A 22,581-nucleotide genomic window follows, 5' to 3' on the forward strand; every position below is an offset into this window, starting at 1 on the left:
TAACTTTTTGCCCTAAAACAATATTTTCTGTAAATAAGCTAATTCTTTTATCAATTACACATTCTTTTTTAAAAATATTTTTCCAGGATTTTCTTCCATTGAAAATTAACTGCTTTGAAATATAAACTTCTTCGGGTGAATCTTTTTCCTGTATTTTCAATGCATCTAGCTACTTTTGTCTTTGCTCTACATTCGTACAAAATCTACAATTTTATATTGTAAAAAGTTAATCGATTTATCAACAAATAAGTTTGCGTTTCTCCACTGATACCCCCCTATGGAATAAAAAAAATTAGACTAATATGTCACTTAAAAAATATCTAAACACTCAAACAATGGCAGCCATTTGATCACAAACGAATAAGATACGTTACGATGTTGCCTAGCTTATATTTGTTCATAAACATTCTCACCAAAATTATTTTCTTGGTCTTGAAATTATTTTTGTTTCGATCAATCGATTTTAATTATATTACGATTTATAAATAAATATTTGTGAAACGTAACATGCTCCAGATAATAAACATTAATTGTAAAATTTGACAACATTGAGGTTTACTGTCAGACCACAAGTTTACAAAAATCGAGTAAAAATAAGACAGCAACTGAAATAAATCAAGAAAGACCATTTCGATTCGATGCTACCATTACAACGTTCATAGAGAAAAGACTTTTATGCAGATTGGGAAATATAACGATAACCTTTAACGAGGAACATCAAACCAATTTAATACCGCAAGAGGAAAATAACTATAAACCTCCAAGGAAAACATATGTCCCGTTAAGATGTCTCGGTATACTTCTGCGCAATCCCGCTAATATCCAGTGGAGTCAGCACTGCATGAAAACGTTAGCCTTCCATGTCTATATCCAATTACAACTAAACCACAAACTGAAAAATCTCACAAGATGCTTCCAAGAAAAAGATTAATCCGATTTAAATCCGTCAGACCTACAGCATCCAGTCAAAATTATCCTCAAACTGATATAAATAGAGAAAGATCATGGCGACTTGATTCTGCAAGTCTACCGACATCGAATCAGTATAAGACACCGATTGAAATAAATGAAAAATACCATTTCGTTATGGTTCCGCAAGTCTATCTACATCCAGAGACACTAATGTACAAATTGCAGAAAAATAACGATATTCTTCCACGAAGAACATCAATCCCGTTTGACGCGGCAATGCCGTCAACATCTTATGAAAATAAATTAGAAATAGATTTTTGTGACTGCTTGAATTTAAGATGCCATAGTCGCTTTGGAGAATGCTTAAAATGTGCTTCTAAGAAATGTGAACCAGAATGTAAGTTTAACCAACCGTATTACATTAACAGAATCATTTATTTACTTTCTGAAAAGGTTATCACAAACCTTTTGATGAAGTAAAAATCTTAATTGTGTTTTTTAATTGTTTTGAAGAAAAATGTTTACATATGTGTTTGAAATTGAAGGTATTTAGACTATTTTTTCATATAAGATATACATGAATTTTTTGATAAAAATTTCAAATCTTGTTGAGCTCCAAAACTATTGATACGTTTACCTCCGTGCCCTTGCTGTTCTTCACACGAGTTTTTTTTTTGACATATAGTTAATTCAGATTTAATCAATGTTTATAAAAAAAGTTGTTCAAATAACTTAAGCAGTTTGAATAAATTATTGTTAGCAATTTTTTGGTGTATAGATATAGTAATAAAACAACACTGCTTATTGACATGTGCAGTGTTGCCGTTTCAGTTGGGAGGCGGAAAATTCAAAAAGTGATAGACTTATCGATCTAGCTTTGTAATTACTATTTGGGAAGAGGTTTTGTTTTCTATTTCTATTCGAAGTATTATCTGATGTGGAGTTGTCAGTATTGGTATTCGTTTTCTTAATGCTTCTTTTATATATGTTAATTTGTCACTGTGCAATCCAATCAAACGAAGACTACGAAGGAGAAGAAGAAGAGGAGAAGCAAGAAGTAGAAGAAGAGAAGGAGGACGAAGTATAAGGAGAATAGCAGAAAGATACTTTTGAGTGGCGGTGTCGTGATTTTTAAAAAAATTATCTGTCGGAATTCAAATTTCCGTTCTAATTTTTGATAAAAATTTGTTAATTTTCTCAATAAAGTTTGTTGAAAAAATCCAATTTTTTAAATTTATATAAATTTCCAAAAAAATTAAATTATATTGTCTTAAAGCGTCATAAATTTGAGTAATTCCATGATTAGTACGTTGACCGCAGATCCAATCATTTTTATGCCCGTTTCCGTCAATTTGATGCCCAATTCCATTTGGCTCAAAAATTTCATAAATATGACTAAATTCATTATTCAACTATCAAGCCGAAATTTTTCTTATGTCCAAGTCATTCAATTTTATTTATTTTTCAATTAATACCAATAAAACAACTTGAAAATAGCAATTTTTTTCGCATAATTTCGATGCACAAATAAAAAATTCTCAACATTTTTTTCCGCCACAATTAGGGTAGAATATTGTTGCGTATCGTAAAAAGAATAGAAAAGAAAAACAGCAGTGAGCGAAGAATTACTTAAACTAAAAAAATTTGGTTGTTGTAATATACTTGTATTTTCTAAAATTAATATTCATCATAATAGAAGAGTGATAGTAAATTGATGAAAGTTCGACTGGGAAAATGTGAGAACCAACTTGGAAAAATCGGGAGCAGACGAGTACTCGATTTTCAATTTTTACTGAACACCCTATTTCAAGAAAAGTTGTGGATTTAACGGATAAAAGTGTGGACAACTGTTGACTCGTTTTTCCTGAATTCTCTGTATCTGAGTTGAGAAGCTTTGTGCATATCCATGTACTCTGCTTGGAATTGAAGGTAAGGTTATTCCAAGTTTCTCAGACAGAACTAAGACATCGAATTAGAACTCTTACGACAGAATAGAGTGCAGGAAAGCACAAACATTACTTCCTCTACCTTCCGTTGAACTATCAAGAGCTTCTAGAAGAGCGGGGAGTGCAGGAAGTTGTTACATTAAGGTCAACACGGCTTCGAGCATTTCTATACACCTTGTTTTACACAGTGTTTTTGAACTATATTTACCTGGCTCAATTCAATCGGAGATATGGAAAGTTGCTGTATACTGCAAGAGGTTACATCTTGGAAATTCTGGTTTGGACTTTCTTAATTATTCCATTCATTTTCATCTGCCATTATTGTGAAAAATTCTAGACTCTTTTGATTCGATTTACTTCAGCGCGAATTCTGAAGCTAGATATCCTGTTAAATTTCCTTGGCCGAAACAACTCCCAGTTGCATCTATAATTTCACCTTCTATATGATACATTTTGGACACAACATGAAACCATCATTTAATAATTGGAATATGCTTAATTGAGGTACAATCTACGAATCGGTTTTTGTTGGCAAAAACCTTGAGGAAGCCTATGGATATTTAGCGTCAGTATTTGAAGTAACTTTTCTTAATTTCAAAACTTTCCCATTTTCTGAACAATTCTCGTATTCAATGGCAAACAGAAACATCATCTAAATAGTTTTAGTTTGAAAATAACTAGGTATAAGACATCAATCAATCCAAAATATAAGTCGAATTGACTTTATTTACAATCCAAATTACAAATATAATGATTTGAATATTCACTATCTATGAAAATTTAAATACCCGGATTTGATCGACGGTTATTGAACAAAGTCATAGAACATTCTAATCCCGGAGCTTTTGGCGAACTTTATCTAATCAAAGTGTATTTCGAACTAGAGTTTCCATAGATAATCCATTTGTTTTATCCAAATTTCACAAAATCTGGTTGCAATTGTGAAGAATCAGCGATCAATGTCCAATTTGGCGGAGAATCAATTGAACTACTCATATTATTGGTTGTTATACTAATAGATGGAGTATTGTCAATATTCTCAGTATGTCTAGAATCACTAATTTCATTTATTATTTATTCTGCACTTTTTCATTTTTTTCTGTATCCTTATATTCTGCTTGATTGCGATTGGTTTTTTCTTTCCGTTGTTAAATTGATCATTAGAGCTGTACGCAATAGCAGAACATTGTAAAATAAAGTGTTACGACAAACCTTCTAATTTAAAGAAGACTACACTGTTCATATTCCTTTTATTATTCGAAGTCCAGATGATAATTTTGTTTTTTCTTTTGCTGTAAAAACAAGATATTTTTTTATATAGCATATTTGTCTTCTAAGTAGAAAGGTAGAGTATTAAGTTTTAATAAACGAAAGACAAAGAATTATTTTCTTCTATTTTTTTTTCCAAAATTTATATATTTTGCATAGAATAAATCTTTTATTTTAATCATGACAACGTTAAGTTCTGTAGGTAGAATTGGTTACAACATTACGCATGCAATACTCAAAGTTATAAAAGTTTCACATTTGTTTTTCTTGTGACCGGCGAACCAACGAGAACTCGTTAGGCTCTACGTGGTTTTTGAGGGAGGAAGTGAAGAAATTAATAGAAAACTACAAACCACTCAAAGTGAAGACAACGAATATTGTGCTGAAAATTGTACTGAAAAGCGAAGAACCGATTTATGAGCGACCAAGAAGACTATCGGCACCCGAAAAAGAAGAAGTAGATAGACAGATAGAGGAATTGTTAAAAGATGGAATAATCAAACCGAGTTGTTCGGATTTCGCTAGTCCTATTGTACTAGTGAGAAAAAAGGATGGCCGACCAGAATTTGTTGCGATTATCGGAAATTAAATAAAAATATAATACGCGATAGATTTCCACTTCCCCTTATTGAAGATGTCCTAGACAGCTCACAGAGAGCAAGGATATTCAGCACCCTTGAATTGAAAAATGGATTTTTTCATGTACCTGTTGAAGCAAGCAGCCCAAAATATACTTCTTTTGTAACGCCGATTGGTCAGTACGAGTTTATGAAATGTCCATTTGGAATGTGTAGTAGTCCAGCAGTTTTCCAACGATTCATCGCTCATGTCTTCAGGGAGTTCACTGCTAGAATGTACGTTATATACTACATGTTATCATCTTGAGTGCGAACGAAGAAGAGGGGATAGAAAGACTAAAACTTGTATTAAAGATAGCTGCAGAATATGGACTAGAAATAAAAAAGAAAAAGTGCCATTCCAAAGAACATGCAGACTTAAAAAATAATAATAAAAGTCCACGAGATAGGAAATTTTTGAAAGAAAAAAACACAAGGAGTAGTAAACAAGGAATTTTACATACCAAGACTAAAAGACAAAATAGAAACGATTAAAAATAACTGTATACTTGTATATTATGGAATAAAAAGGAAGGAAAGAAAGAATGAATGCTTCATCCTATACAAAAGCTAGAAGGTCAGCTAGAGACGTATTATGTCGACCAATTAGGACCAATGAAGTGAAAAAAAAAATTTTTTGTGGTAGTTGATGATTTTTCCAAATTTGTGTGGCTTTACCCAACAAAATCAACCACGACGAAAGAAGTGACATGTTGTCTTGAAAAATAGCGTAAAATATATCACCTTGTCCTGTACGAAAGAAAGGAGGAATGCTTCATCCTAAAATCAACAAAATCAACCACGACTAACGAAGTGATATGTTGTCAGCGTAAAATATTTGGAAGCCCGTCAAGGATGATATCTGACATAGTATCCCCGTTCCATTCTGAAGATTTCGAATCATATTGCCGAGAAGAAAATATTAAACATGCACACAAGGGTAAATAGGACCCTTATACCAGTCTTAACAAAACTCAGTTTAGAAGAGCCAGGAAAGTGGTACAAATACGTTGACAAAGTACAGACGGCCTCGAATTCGACCTATCAGCGAAGCATAAGTACCACACCCTTTGAACTATATACATCTAATCCAAAATTGAAGAGAAAATTTTTAGATCCTCACGAAATTTTTAAGGTTAAAGAAAATGATAGATATGACGTTGTTAAAATCGGAGATCACGAGGAACCCAATCGAACGACAACATGCGCTGAATATATAAATCCATGGGTCAGCTATGAAAGAGACGAATCCGGGGCGGATTCTGAGCAGGATGGCCCAATGTAGGATCGAGATTATTGCTCTACTCCATCGTACGGCGAGGCACAAATTCTGTAATAACAGTGTTTTCTTTCTAACCGGCGTCTTAAGCAGAAAAGAACCCTAGACAACCAATAAATTCCTTTAGTTATTTATTGCGTTATGCAGTTCTGGGGTGATACGAGGATGTATTGAAAAATTCTCCACACACTTTATTACCTCCTCGTTGGGAGAAAATTTACGACCTATTGAACTTTTTTCAGTTGAGTGGTCACGAAACTCCTTATGTCTGGGAAAACCAGAGTGTCGCCATTCCATTCATTGTTGCTTTGTTGTCATAAACTGTATCGATATTTGCGAGGACTGACACAAGGCTGGCCTTCCCGATCGGTCATCATCTTCAATGGAAAATTTAACTCGTAAATCTGCTCACCTCTTAACACTTCTAAATGCAGCTACTCGATGATGGCTCAATACTCCAATTTTTCGATTTTCACAATTTCGGTGGACATATTTATTCTATCAATTTATTGTGTAACTCTGATTTACGTTTTTGACGTAAAACTTATCATTGACACTTTTAATAAGTTATTGTTCGGTATGCTATGGTAACGCAATATTTTGTTTATGGATGGAACTGGTCGAGGCTACCAACTTATCAATTTATCATCGTATAGTTCAAATCGGGAACGACAATGACACTCCACTTTGGGATTCTCAAATATTTGAGGTCACCTACTCGAAAATAATGTTTTCATCATTTTAGGGTTATGTAACACACAATACCAATTTGTTGGAATTTATCTAAGAGATACAAAAATTTTAAATTGTTCACAATATCGAGTACAAAATGAGTAATTATTGAACTTACCACTGAATTTGAAAATTGTTCTAAGTCAGTCTGAGTAATTATAGCTAGTATTTCCTTCAAGGAATAATCCATTGATGATTACAAATACCAAAAACAGTCGAATCACCTCTTCCTGTAGTTTTTTATATCTTTCGACCAAATGGATCAAATTCCATATTTTTTTAATGCCTCTTGTGAGTTACTAATTCAATCAACTAACAATCTGATATCACGTTTGCATTGATAAATTTCGCAAATCATGCAACTTGGAATTTCGTCGAAATGGTCCAATTACAACTCTGGTTAAAATAAATAAGTTAAAATAAGAAGAGACATGAAAATCAGGAAAATGGAAGAAAATAAATTGAATTATTAATGAAAGGAGTCGTTTTAGAAAATATCTTGTTTAACAATTCAAAAATTTTCAAAGTAAAATTGGATGTGAGTAATTTACAAAAAGTTTTTGTCATAATAGTATAGCAAGTCAGCAATATATAAAATGAGATCGGGAGTTTTTATGACAGCTATATATGTTATTAAGGAATAGAATACTGTTCCCCTATCGTTCTCTCAACGTTTTTGCTTCTATTAGATTGATTTGATAACAACATACTTTCAACTGGTTGTTGAGGAGCTAAAAAAATAAAACATAAGTGTGTGGGTATTGGTCAGAAGAAACGGCATTACCTCACCCAATTCAAACAAACATGTTTCTTGAATATTCAACAACCCTAAAATTCCTTTTACATGGAGTACAATAAACCATTAAGTTGCATTACAATATATTCGCTAAGCTAAATTCACACTCAACCATGTCATATGCATGCAGGACTTTTCAAGAAAATTCTTCATTAATCATTCAGTTTCATTTGCAGATATAGTGTTGAATTCGTACAAAGTGATTAAAGTGATGAAATGGTAAGTGACTTGAAAGTTCTTATTTAAAAACTGGTAAGACAATAATTTGAAATAAAAATGAAAACATGACATTGCTAAAGTTATTTTTTTCAGACTAGTTTGAGATTTTCAAAGGAAGTCACCTAAAATACTTAACAAATTATATGATTTAATATCTAATATTATTGAGCAACTACAAATTATTTTTAGTAAGAGTAAATTTATCGGAAAGTATTGATATTTAGAGAAATATTTCATCAATTCATTGTAAACTACAAGTTACTTATTCTTCACAATTGGGGTAGAGTTTCTTTAAAGAATTTAACCAAACAAAAATTACTCAATATTCTATTTTCTTAACTCAGAAATATGAATAAAACAAGTAGGATGGGTCAGAACAATATGAGGATCTTTTCTACCACATATTTATTGTGCAGAAATACCACAGTTCATTTGAATGATCTTTATCTTGCAATTCCATAAGGTAGGTACTTCAAAGCTATTAAAGGTCCCCATGTGAATCCATCCAAACGCTTCTATTAAATCAATCATTATATATAGGTAAATATTTAAAAAAAAAAGTGTTGTTGGGGATTGTGTTTTTATACATTTTCAATCAGAATTTACTTCATTACTTAAATTGTATTCACCTAATACTCACGTATAAAACTTGAACATAAGTAAGTTTTACAACTAGATACAAATTCCTTTCCTATCATTATAATGAATTCCGAATTTCTTTTGTTTGGAACTTTGGTTTACTTTGACCTTGGACGAATAAAAAAGATGAACCCATCTGACATGTTTGAATATAATTGAAGCCAACTTACAGTAAACCTCAATGTTGTCAAATTTTACAATTTATTTGTTTATTATCTGGATGCATGCTACGTTTCAAAAATATTTATTAATACATTAATATTATTAAAAATCGAAAAGAAACTGGCTCTAGTTCCCACTAAATTTGGTTAATTGACAATATTCCCCACAATTGATCTAAACAAAGATGAAGAAAATAATTTTGGCGAAAATGTTCATATATGCTTATTTATTATAATTAGTCAATTTAAGTTCATAGCACGAGCACCATCAGTCGTCCGACCAATCCTTTTTGTCCGTTTTATCTAGTTATCTGTAATTAAATCATCGAGATATTTAAAAGTCTTTTCTCCTGTTGGTTTAGACGATAAAGACTTGCAACAAAGCAGTTCTTCTTTTATGCTTTCATTGGGATCGAACCTAACAAAGGCTAATAGATTAGCCTGGCCAGCAACTTCAGTACTTTCATCAAGTTGATGTGAAAAGTTTGTTCAAAAACTGTAACTGTGAATTTGACCGATTTTTTTTGTTTCCTTTTCAGTGAATGAAACTTCAGATTCTACCCTACACAGTGTTTTGTTCCTTTTTTGCTATCAATACAAATATTGCGATATAATGCAATTGTAGCTTGTCTGTTTTGCTCACCAGAAATTGATGTTTTCATTATTGAGTTTGACTTCAAGAATAAGTTCAAATAAGAGGTGAGAATGCTTATCATTTTAACTGAACTTGAATATTACAATCATACATAATTTCGAATTGTATAGGTATGAAGAAATGGAAAATGGAACCGAAAATACATACAATATTAAGCTCAAACCCGAATGGATGCAATTATGGAATAAACGTTTGATAGGATTGCACAGTGACAAATTGAAAAGTGTCAAAGTAGCATTAAGGAAATGAATGGCAATATTGAAAATTCCACATCAGTTAATACTTCGAATGGCTAATGAAGATGCTAATAGAAAACAAAATGGGGAAAGTGAATCGAATAATAGAGGTAAATATTTAATTACAATAAATATATGTAAAAACTTATGATATACATGTTGTTTGGTTGTTTGTACAATGAATCAACACTGAGAACATACACACATTTGCCGAAAATTTGTTGAATGAACATATTACAAAAGAAAAAGTCCTTAAAAGATACTATGAAGATAAGAAGAATATTCACATTTAGAAATCCAAGACATGTACTACTATTACCACACTCACTTTTACACTGACTGGCGCCTATTCCGATGTTCTCCTATTCTCTGTTAGTATCTATGTGTTTTGTACAAAACAAAAAAATATTACAGAATATAATTTGATTTGAGATCATCAGTTGATTGAATTAGTAAACTCTCTCTCTACTCAATAACAACATTGTGTAGGCTAATGTGAAAGGCTTTTCTTGGGTGACGGCATGGTTAAAAATGTTTTTGATGAATTTAAATTTGAAAAATCTGTCCCCACTTTCATGAATAAATTCGACGCATTTTTTTATTAAATTAGTTTTTCGCTACCACAAAGTCTTTGCAAAATGTAGTACCAATAGGTCCTTTGCTTAGGGTAATTCATCGTATTCATGTTTGTTTACTGTTTCTTTTTTATTGGAACTTCAATACCAGTGACATCATGAGAACATTCTTCTTTTTGGTTACAAGAGTCTTACTCTTAGAATAGTGTAATAATTCAATTTAGGAAAATTTAGATGAGGCGGCTCTTTCAGACATCGTTATAAAATACAGAATATGCAATAAATATGCATGTTGATGAGTATGATTTACACAATCTAAATGCTTTTAAGAGGTTGGCAATATCTAATACTAATGAATGAATCACCTCTTCCCAAGTAGTATTTACAAAGCCAGATCGATAAGTCCACTTTTTGAATTTCCCGCCTGCAAACTGAAACATGTCAATACGCAGTGTTGTTTTATTACTATATCTATACATCAAACAATTGCTAACAATAATTTATTCAAACTGCTTAAGTTATTTAAACAACTTTTTTTATAAACATTGAATATATTGATTAAATCTGAATTAACTATATGTAAAAAAAAACTCGCGTGAAGAACAGCAAGGGCACGGAAGTAAACGTATCAATAGTTTGAGAGCTCAACAAGAATTGAAATTTTTATAAAAAAATTCATGTATCTTATATGAAAAAATAATCTAAATACCTTCAATTTCAAACACATATGTACACTTTTTTCATCAAAACAATTAAAAAACTCAATTAAGATTATTACTTCATCAAAAGGTTTGTGATAATCTTTTCAGAATGTAAATAAATGATTCTGTTAATGTAAAACGGTCGATTAAACTCAAATTCTGGTCCACATTTCTTAGAAGCACATTTTAAGCTTTCTCCAAAGCAACCATGGCATCTTAAATTCAATCAGTCACAAAAATCTATTTCTAATTTATTTTCATAAGATGTTGACGGGATTGCCGCGTCAAACGGGATTGATGTTCTTCGTGGATGAATATCGTTATTTTTCTGCAATTTGTACCCTAGTGTCTCTGGATGGCGATAGACTTGCGGAACCATATCGAAATGGTTTTTTTCGGTGTTCATAGAGAAAAGACTATTGTGCAGATTGGGAAATATAACAATAACCTTTAACGAGGAACATCAATCCAATTTAATACCGCAAGAGGAAAATTACTATAAACCTCCAAGGAAAAAAATATGTCCCCTTAAGATGTCTCGGTATACTTCCGCAATCCCGCTTATATCCAGTGGAGTCAGAGCACTGCATGAAAACGTTAGCCCTCCATGTCTATATCCACTTACAACTAAACCACAAACTGAAAAATCTCACAAGATGCTTCCAAGAAAAAGATTCATCCGATTTAAATCTGACAGACCTACAGCATCCAGCCAAAATTTTCCACAAACTGATATAAATAGAGAAAGATCATCCGTAATTTTACCGACATCGAATCAGTATAAGACACCGATTGAAATAAATGAAAAATACCATTTCGATATGGTTCCGCAAGTCTATCGACTTGACGCGGCAATGCCGTCAACATCTTATGAAAATAAATTAGAAATGGATTTTTGTGACTGCTTGAATTTAAGATGCCATGGTTGCTTTGGAGAATGCTTAAAATTTGCTTCTAAAAAATGTGGACCAGAATCTGAGTTTAATCGACCGTTTTACATTAACAGAATCATTTATTTACATTCTGAAAAGGTTATCACAAACCTTTTGATGAAGTAATAATCTTAATTGTGTTTTTTAATTGTTTTGATGAAAAATGTTTACATATGTGTTTGAAATTGAAGGTATTTAGAATATTTTTTCATAAAAGATATATATGAATTTTTTTATAAAAATTTCAAATCTTGTTGAGCTCCAAAACTATTGATACATTTACCTCCGTGCCCTTGCTGTTCTTTACACGAGTTTTTTTTGACATATAGTTAATCAATATATTCAATGTTTTTAAAAAAAGTTGTTTAAATAACTTAAGTAGTTTGAATAAATTATTGTTAGCAATTTTTTGGTTTATAGATATAGTAATAAAACAACACTGCTTATTGACATGTGCAGTGTTGCCGTTTCAAAAAGTAATGGACTTATCGATCTAACTTTGTAATTACTATTTGGGAAGAGGTAATTCATAGTAATAGATATTGTCAACCTCTTAAAAGAATTTAGCTTGTGTAAATCATACTCATCAATATGCATATTTATTGCATATTCTGTATTTTACATCAGTCTGAAAGATCCGCTTCATCTATATTTTCCTAAATTAAATTATTCCGCTTCCAAGAGTGAGACTCTCTTATAACCAATAAGGAAAATGTTCTAATAATGTCACTGATATTGAGGTTCCAATAAAAAATAAAAACAGGAAACAAACATGAATACTGATGAATTACCCAAAGCAAGGGACCTATTGGGTACTTCATTTTGCAAGGACAAAGAAAAACTACTTTACAAAATAAAAATGCCTTGAATTTATTCGTGAAAGTGGGAACAGATTTTTAAAATTTAAAAGCTTTTTATATTTCCCGGTTCAATTAGTTAGTAATGTTGTTCGACTTCGAGATAATGAAGGAGTTAGAGCGGAAACAAAAATTAAAACAATACATATTTTCTACGAAAGGGGTTTTAGGGATCTCAAATATTTGAGTTTATCTACTCGAAAATAACGTTTCCATCAGGGTTATGTAACAAACAATACCAATTTGTTGGGGTTTATCTAAGAGATACAAAAATTTTAAATCTTTCACAATATCCAGTACAAAATGAGTAATTATTGAACTTACCACTGAATTTGGAAGTTGTTCTAATTCAATCTGAGTAATGATAGATATGTAATCAAATTACATATTTTGTTCAATGCCTTTAGTGAGATTACTACTTTAATCAACTGACGATCTTAAATGAAATTATACTCGGTAATATTTTTTTGTTTTGTACAAAACACATAGAGACTTACGGAGAACATCGAAACAGGTGTCAGACAGTCGAATCACAGTGAGTGTGGTAATAGTACTACATGTCTTGGATTTCTCAATGTGAATATTCTTTTTATCTTCATAGTATCTTTTAAGGACTTCTACTTTTGTAATGTGTTCATTCAACAAATTTTCGGCAGCTGTCTGTATGTCCTCAGTGTCGATTCATTGTACAATCAACATGTATACCATAAGTTTTTACATATAATTATTGTATTTAAATATTCATCTTTATTATTCGATTCACTTTCCCCATTTTGTTTTCTATTTCTATTCGAAGTATTATCTGATGTGGAGTTGTCAGTATTGGTATTCGTTTTCTTAATGCTTCTTTTACATATGTCAATTTGTCACTGTGCAATCCAATCAAACGAAGACTACGGAGAAGAAGAAGAGGAGAAGCAAGAAGTAGAAGAAGAGCAGGAGGACGAAGTATAAGGAGAATAGCAGAAAGATACTTTTGAGTGGCGGTGTCGTGATTTTTAAAAAAATTATCTGTCGGAATTCAAATTTCCGTTCTAATTTTTGATAAAAATTTGTTAATTTTCTCAATAAAGTTTGTTGAAAAAATCCAATTTTTGTAAATTTAAATAAATTTCTAAAAAAATCAAATTATATTGTCTTAAAGCGTCATAAATATGAGTAATTCCATGATTAGTACATTGACCACAGATCAAATCATTTTTATGCCCGTTTCCGTCAATTTGATGCCCAATTCCATTTGGCACAAAAATTTCATAAATATGACTAAATTCATTATTCAACTATCAAGCCGATAATTTTTCTTATGTCCAAGTCAATCAATTTTATTTATTTTTCAATAAATACCAATAAAACAACTTGAAAATAGCAATTTTTTTCGCGTAATTTCGATGCACCAATAAAAGATTCTCAACATTTTTTTCCGCCACAATTAGGGTAGAATATTGTTGCGTATCGTAAAAAGAATAGAAAAGAAAAACAGCAGTGAGCGAAGAATTACTTAAACTAAAAAAATTTGGTTGTTGTAATATACTTGTATTGTCTAAAATTAATATTCATCATAATAGAAGAGTGATAGTAAATTGACGAAAGTTCGACTGGGAAAATGTGAGAACCAACCTGGAAAAATCGGGAGCAGACGAGTACTTGATTTTCAATTTTTACTGAACACCCTATTTCAAGAAAAGTTGTGGATTTAACGGATAAAAGTGTGGACAACTGTTGACTCGTTTTTCCTGAATTCTCTGTATCTGAGTTGAGAAGCTTTGTGCATATCCATGTACTCTGCTTGGAATTGAAGGTAAGGTTATTCCAAGTTTCTCAGACAGAACTAAGACATCGAATGAGAACTCTTACGACAGAATAGAGTGCAGGAAAGCACAAACTTCCTCTACCTTCCGTTGAACTATCAAGAGCTTCTAGAAGAGCGGGGAGTGCAGGAAGTTGTTTCATTAAGGTCAAAACGGCTCCAATCGGAGATATGGGAAGTTGCTGTATACTGCAAGAGGTTACATCTTGTAAATTCTGGTTTGGACTTTCTTAATTATTCCATTCATTTTCATCTGCCATTATTGTGAAAAACTCTATATTCTTTTCGATTCGATTTACTTCAGCGTGAATTCTGAAGCTAGATATACTGTTAAATTTCCTTGGCCGAAACAACTCCCAGTTGCATCTATAATTCCATCTTCTATATGATACGTTTTGGACACAACATGAAACCATCATTTAATAATTGGAATAAGCTTAATTGAGGTATAACCTACGAATCGGTTTTTGTTGGCAAAAACCTTGAGGAAGCCTATGGATATTTAGCGTCAGTATGTGAAGTAACTTTTCTTAATTTCAAAGCTTTCCCATTTTCTGAACAATTCTCGCATCCAATAGCAAACAGAAACATCATCTAAATAGTTTTAGTTTGAAAATAACTAGGTATAAGACATCAATCAATCCAAAATATAAGTCGAATTCACTTTATTTACAATCCAAATTACAAATATAATGATATGAATGTTCACTATCTATGGAAATTTAAATACCCGGATTTGATCGACGGTTATTGAACAAAGTCATGGAACATTCTAATCCCGGAGCTTTTGGCGAACATTATCTAATCCAATTGTATTTCGAACTAGAGTTTCCATAGATAATCCAATTGTTTTATCCTAATTTCACAAAATCTGGTTGCAGTTGTGAAGAATCAGCGATCAATGTCCAATTTGGCGGAGAATCAATTGAACTACTCATATTATTGGTTGTTATATTAATAGATGGAGTATTGTCAATATTCTCAGTAGTTCTAGAATCACTAATTTTATTTATTATTTATTCTGCTACTTTTTAATTTTTTTCTGTATCCTTATATTCTGCTTGATTGCGATTGGTTTTTTCTACCAGATCACCAGATGCAACATTTTCCTACAGACAAATTTAGAATTTACTATATTTAAAATTGGTATTTTCATCTTACCTCTTCATTCGCAAAGTTATCCTCAAAACCACTTGATGAAGGACTGGCTTTTCCACTACATTCACTTTGTGATAGCTCTTCTTCTAATAGACTTTCCGTTGTTAAATCGATCATTAGAGCTGTACGCAATAGCCGAACATTGTAAAATAAAGTGTTACGACAAACCTGCTAATTTAAAGAAGACTACACTGTTCATATTACTTTTATTATTCGAAGTCCAGATGATAATTTTGTTTTTTCTTTTGCTGTAAAAACGAGATATTTTTTTATATAGCATATTTGTCTTCTAAGTAGAAAGGTAGAGGATTAAGTTTTAATAAACGAAAGACAAAGAATTATTTTCTTCTATTTTTTATTCAAAATTAATATATTTTGCTTAGAATAAATCTTTTATTTTAATCATGACAACGTTAAGTTCTGTAGGTAGAATTGGTCACAACATAACGCATGCAAAACGCAAAATTATAAAAGTTTTACATTTGTTTTTGTTATGACGGCGAACCGAGGAGAACTCGTTAGGCTCTACGTGGTTTTTGAGGGAGGAAGTGAAGAAATTAATAGAAAACTACAAACCACTCAAAGTGAAGACAACGAATATTGTGGTGAAAATTATACTGAAAAGCGAAGAACCGATTTATGAGCAACTAAGACTATCGGCACTCGAAAAAGAAGAAGTAGATAGACAGATAGAGGAATGGTTAAAAGATGGAATAATCAAACCGAGTTGTTCGGATTTTTCATGTACCTGTTGAAGCAAGCAGCACAAAATATACTTCTTTTGTAACGCCGATTGGTCAGTACGAGTTTATGAAATGTCCATTTGGAATGTGTAGTAGTACAGCAGTTTTCCAACGATTCATCGCTCATGTCTTCAGGGAGTTGACTGCTAGAATGTACGTTATATACTATAGTAGGGGAGCCCAAGCGGGGCTTTCGGGATTAACTAAAGCGCGGAAGATTGATATACAGGGCGATACCTTGTATCCGATTAAGTACCTTCACCAAATATGAGCCCCATATATAAGACCGCCCGTGAAGGATAAGCGATCAGATTAGTAAAAAAAAATTGATCATTAGAAATTCTTGAGCGCGTTTTCTTTCTAACCGGCGTTTTAAGCAGAAAAGAACCCTAGACAACCAAGAAATTCCTTTAGTTATTTATTGCGTTATGCAGTTCTGTGGTGATACGAGGATGTATTGAAAAATTCTTAGCCTACTATAGAACCAAACAAAATTTCAATGTCAAAATATTTTATTACGCAACCAGACCTCCACACCTTTTATTACCTCTTCGTTGGGAGAAAATTTACGACCTATTGAACTTTTTTCCAGTTGAGTGGTCAGTAATGTCGAATAGTAATCTCCAGTTATTGTTCTACCCTTATTAAAAAAATCAATCATGATTACTCCATGGCAATCCCAAAAAACTGGAGCAAGAACTTTTCCTGCACATTTTTGGACACGAAACTCCTTAGGTCTGGGAAAACCAGAGTGTCGCCATTCCATTCATTGTTGTTTTGTTGTCATAAACTGTATCGATATTTTCGAGGACTGACACAGGGCTGGCCTTCCCGATCGGTCATCATCTTACCTCGTAAATCTGCTCACTTCTTAACACTTCTAAATACAGGTACTTGATGATGGCTCAATACTCCAATTTTTCGATTTTCACAATTTCGGTGGACATATTTATTCTTTCAATTTATTGCGTAACTCTGGTTTACGTTTTTGATGTAAAACTTAACACTGACACTTTTAATAAGTTATTGTTCGGTATGCTACGGTAACGCAATATTTAGTTTATGCATGGAACTGGTCTAGACTACCAACTTATCAATTTATCGTCGTATAGGTCAAATCGGGGACGACAATGACACTCCACTTTGGGATTCTCAAATATTTGAGGTTACCTACTCGAAAATAACGTTTTCACCACTTTAGGGTTATGTAACACACAATACCAATTTGTTGGGGTTTATCTAAGAGATACAAAAATTTTAAATTGTTCACTATTACAGTACAAAATGAGTAATTATTGAACTTACCACTGAATTTGGAAGTTGTTCTAAGTCAGTCTGAGTAATCATAGCTAGTATTTCCTTCAAGAAATAATCCATTGATGATTTGCAATTATTACAAATACCAAAAACAGTTGAATCACCTATTCCTGTAGTTTTTTGTATCTTTCGACCAAATGGATCAAATTCCATATTTTTGGAGTTTACTCCTTAAGAATCGATTTGCATATATAAGGGGCCCGGTATGAGAAAAATGTGAGGAGTAAAATCTATCGATGAATGACCTCGTTACGTTTTTGGTGCACACCCTATGATGCGCAACTTTCTAATTTGTCAGTGTCATTGCTGTTTTTATTATAAATGTCAATAATTAATATTGTTATTGTGAAGTTTTAATTTTTATCATTGTGTTCCGCTAAAGTGAAGTGAAAATATTTTCAAATAACTATGGCAGAAAGAGGTGTAGATGATATTGCCGGAACATCTAACAAACACGTGGTTGCAAGGTACGTTATAATTATCGATGTAGTTCATATAAATATATATTTGTAAACAACACATAAAATTAGATAATAAAATAGAAAATTTCTAACCTAACCAAAAATTAATTTTTTTGTCGATGTCTATAAATTCTTCCACGTTATTATGATTTATTTTATAGATAATTTTTAAATATTAACAACAGTACTGAGTGGCGATTTTAACAAAGATGATGGATTGACATTAATAAAATTTTTAAAATCAACTGAATTTAGATATTGTTTCTGATAGAGCAATGGGGACAACGAGGTATGGTACAATCATTGATGCAGTATTTTCAAGATTCGTGAACCGCGTATCTACGTACGTCCATGTGTCTTATTTTAGTTACCATAAACCACTTGTCACTGTAATTAATAATGCAGACAATGTTGATTTAATTAATATTTTAAAAAAATGATAATAGTCTGATAATAATAATTACATAATTTATCAACATTCCTAATGATATATTTATGCACATCTGAAATTGACTATTGTAAAAAGTTTAATGTAAAATATTTCGTCGATTAGTTATAATAAATGAATAAATTGAATAAATATATATTTATATATGTATATTATTTTCATTAATTAACAAATTTACCCTTTTATACAGTATCAATCTTTTTTAAGTTAAATAAACTGGTTAGACTATCGAACTTAAGGAGTAAACTCCAGTCGTGCGTCGGAGCTGACACACACAATTTTTTTTTTCAATGCCTCTAGTGAGTTACTAATTCAATGAACTAACCATCTGAAATCACCTTTGCATTGATAAATTTCGCAAATCATGCAAAAAGATATCGAAACAAATTATATATCATTAAAAAATCTACACTCTAGCGATGTTTATAAAAAAACAAAAGCTTCCTATCACCTTTACTTTTTTTTAAACGCATAAATTGTTATAATAATATTAATATTTAAGATACATTACATACTGTGAAAGTTATGAAGTTATAACTTCTCGCATAAGTTAAAATAAGAAGAGACATGAAAATCAGAAAAATGGAAGAAAATAAAGTGAATTATTAATGAAATGAGTCGTTTTAGAAAATATCTTGTTTAACAATTCAAAAATTTTCAAAGTAAAATTGGATTGGATGTGAGTAATTTACAAAAAGTTTTTGTCATAATAGTATAGCAAGTCAGCAATATAAAAAATGAGATCGGGAATTTTTATGACAGCTATATATGTTATTAAGGAATAGAATACTGTTCCCCTATCGTTCTCTCAACGTTTTTGCTTCTATTAGATTGATTTGATAACAACATACTTTCAACTGGTTGTTGAGGAGCTAAAAAAATAAAACATAAGTGTGTGGGTATATGTCAGTAGAAACGGCATTACCTCACCCAATTCAAACAAACATGTTTCTTGAATATTCAACAACTCTAAAATACCTTTTACATGGAGTACAATAAACCATTAAGTTGCATTACAATATATTTGCTAAGCTAAATTTACACTCAACCATGTCATATGCATGCAGGACTTTTCAAGAAATTTCTTCATTAATCATTCAGTTTCATTGGCAGATATAGTGTTGAATTCGTACAAAGTGATTAAAGTGATGAAATGGTAAGTGACTTGAAAGTTTTTATTTAAAAACTGGTAAGACAATAATTTGAAATAATGATGAAAACATGACATTGCTAAAGTTATTTTTTTCAGACTAGTTTGAGATTTTCAAAGGAAGTCACCTAAAATACTTAACAAATTATATGATTTAATATCTAAAATTATTGAGCAACTACAAATTATTTTTAGAAAGAGTAAATTTATCGGAAAGTATTGATATTTAGAGAAATATTTCATCAATTCATTGTAAACTACAAGTTACTTATTCTTCACAATTGGGGTAGAGTTTCTTTAAAGAATTTAACCAAACAAAAATTACTCAATATTCTATTTTCTTAACTCAGAAATATGAATAAAACAAGTAGGATGGGTCAGAACAATATGAGGATCTTTTCTACCACATATTTATTGTGCAGAAATACCACAGTTCATTTGAATGATCTTTATCTTGCAATTCCATAAGGTAGGTACTCCAAAGCTATTAAAGGTCCCCATGTGAATCCATCCAAACGCTTCTATTAAATCAATCATTATATATAGGTAAATATTTAAAAAAAAAGTGTTGTTGGGGATTGTGTTTTTATACATTTTCAATCAAAATTTACTTCATTACTTAAACTGTATTCACCTAATACTCACGTATAAAACTTGAACATAAGTAAGTTTTACAACTAGATACAAATTCCTTTCCTATCATTATAATGAATTCCGAATTTCTTTTGTTTGGAACTTTGGTTTACTTTGACCTTGGACGAATAAAAAAGATGAACCCAGCTGACATGTTTGAATATAATTGAAGCCAACTTACAGTAAACCTCAATGTTGTCAAATTTTACAATTTATTTGTTTATTATCTGGATGCATGCTACGTTTCAAAAATATTTATTAATGCATTAATATTATTAAAAATCGAAAAGAAACTGGCTCTAGTTCCCACTAAATTTGGTTAATTGACAATATTCCCCACAATTGATCTAAACAAAGATGAAGAAAATAATTTTGGCGAAAATGTTCATAAATGCTTATTTATTATAATTAGTCAATTTAAGTTCATAGCACGAGCACCATCAGTCGTCCGACCAATCCTTTTTGTCCGTTTTATATAGTTATCTGTAATTAAATCATCGAGCTATTTAAAAGTCTTGACTTTAAGAATTCTTTTTCTTCTTACCGAAAGAAATACATATGTTTTTTTCTGAATATCTTTACAGTTGTTAAGGTTTCATACTCTCATCAGCAAATACTTCGAAACATAAAACACACTAAAGTAGCAGGTCGTCATCTGTGCCAGTAACCACAAAAACCACATTTCAAATAATCAGCAATGTACTTACGGGACTTACTTCTTAGGGATTTCTTCAAAAAATTCTAAACTAGCCTAATAAAAATAAGTTTTGCATTGAGATGTTTATTATTATAAATTATTAATAAATGAATTTTGTCTTATCACTTGTTTTTAAATAAGAACTTTCAAGGCACTTACCATTTAACCAAACTAATCACTTTTTACAAATTAAACATTATATTTGCAAATCGAACTAAACGAGTAATGGAGAAATGTCCTGAAAAGTTCTGATTGTATATGACTTGGTTGAGATATTATAGACTATAATGGAGACTAGCTAAAACGTTCAAATAAGATGTGAGAATGCTTATCGTTTGAAACGTAAATGAAAATGATTTCTTTCTGAACTTGATTGATACAATCATACATAATTTCGAATTGTATAAGTATGAAGAATTGGAAAATGGAGCCGAAGATACCTCCAATAATGATCTTTAATCGGAATGGATACAATTGTGCAATAAATGTTTGATTGAATTGCATAGTGGCAAATTGAGGAGAGTTAAATGAGTATTGAGAAAACGAATGGCAATACGAATACTAACAATTCCAGATCAAATAATACTTCGAATGGCTAATGAAGATGATAATAGAAAACAAAAGGGGAAAAGTGATGATTATTATAAACAAACAAACAAAATATTACAGCGTATAATTTGATATCAGATGGTTATTTGATTGAATTAGTAACTCACTAAAGGTATTGAACAAAATATGTAATTTGATGCATTTGGTCGAAAGATACAAAAAACTACAGGAAGAGGTGATTTATAAGATATCAACTGCATTTGGTATTTGTAATAACTGCAAATTATCAAAGGATTATTTCTTAAAGGAAAGACTATCATTACTCTGACTGAATTAGAACAACTTTCAAACTCAGTGGTAAGTTCAATAATTACTCATCTTCTACTGGATACTGTGAACAATTTGAAATTGTTATTATTACAATTTTTTCGATAATAATATAATGAGATTCGTATAGAACTGCTTTTGTTACTTGCCATTTTTCTTGATTAAAAAGTTTCTTACAATGAAAAATCACATTATTAACAGAAGTTAATTTGAAATTAGGATTTTCTCTATATAGAAAAATTGTTTCTGATTTGGTATAATTGTGTTCGTTTCTATAATTGATCTTCACACAGATGTTTTTGTAATCCATTTACTTAACACACTTTATCTGTCTTGATTAAACTTTTCAATGAATATGTAACTAACACCTAATTTTGATGTAAGGACAAAAATAATTATTGAAAAATGTGAAGTTATTTTGGTTTTCTAGAAAATCCCAGTGTAACAGATTTTGTATAGAAATTTTAAAACTTTTCACGTCGGTCTGGTGAAAACATCCAAAATGACCAACATGGATTTTTAAATATAGTTATAGAATTGTTGATGCCATTGAATTAGAAGATAATTTGTCAGGTTTTGATTTACAAAAGCTTTTGAAAATTTTTTAAGATTTATACATCATAGAAATGCATAACTCAATAAATAACTTGATATTATGAAGATGCAAGAGCCAGGAAGTGTAGAAAAAGTGAGAAAATATATTGATTTAAGTCCAAATTCAGAATCAAATAACAATACTGAAGTGAATGTAGTGGAAAAGCCAAT

Source organism: Diorhabda carinulata, chromosome Y, assembly GCF_026250575.1.
Source record: "Diorhabda carinulata isolate Delta chromosome Y, icDioCari1.1, whole genome shotgun sequence".
NCBI lineage: Eukaryota > Metazoa > Arthropoda > Insecta > Coleoptera > Chrysomelidae > Diorhabda > Diorhabda carinulata.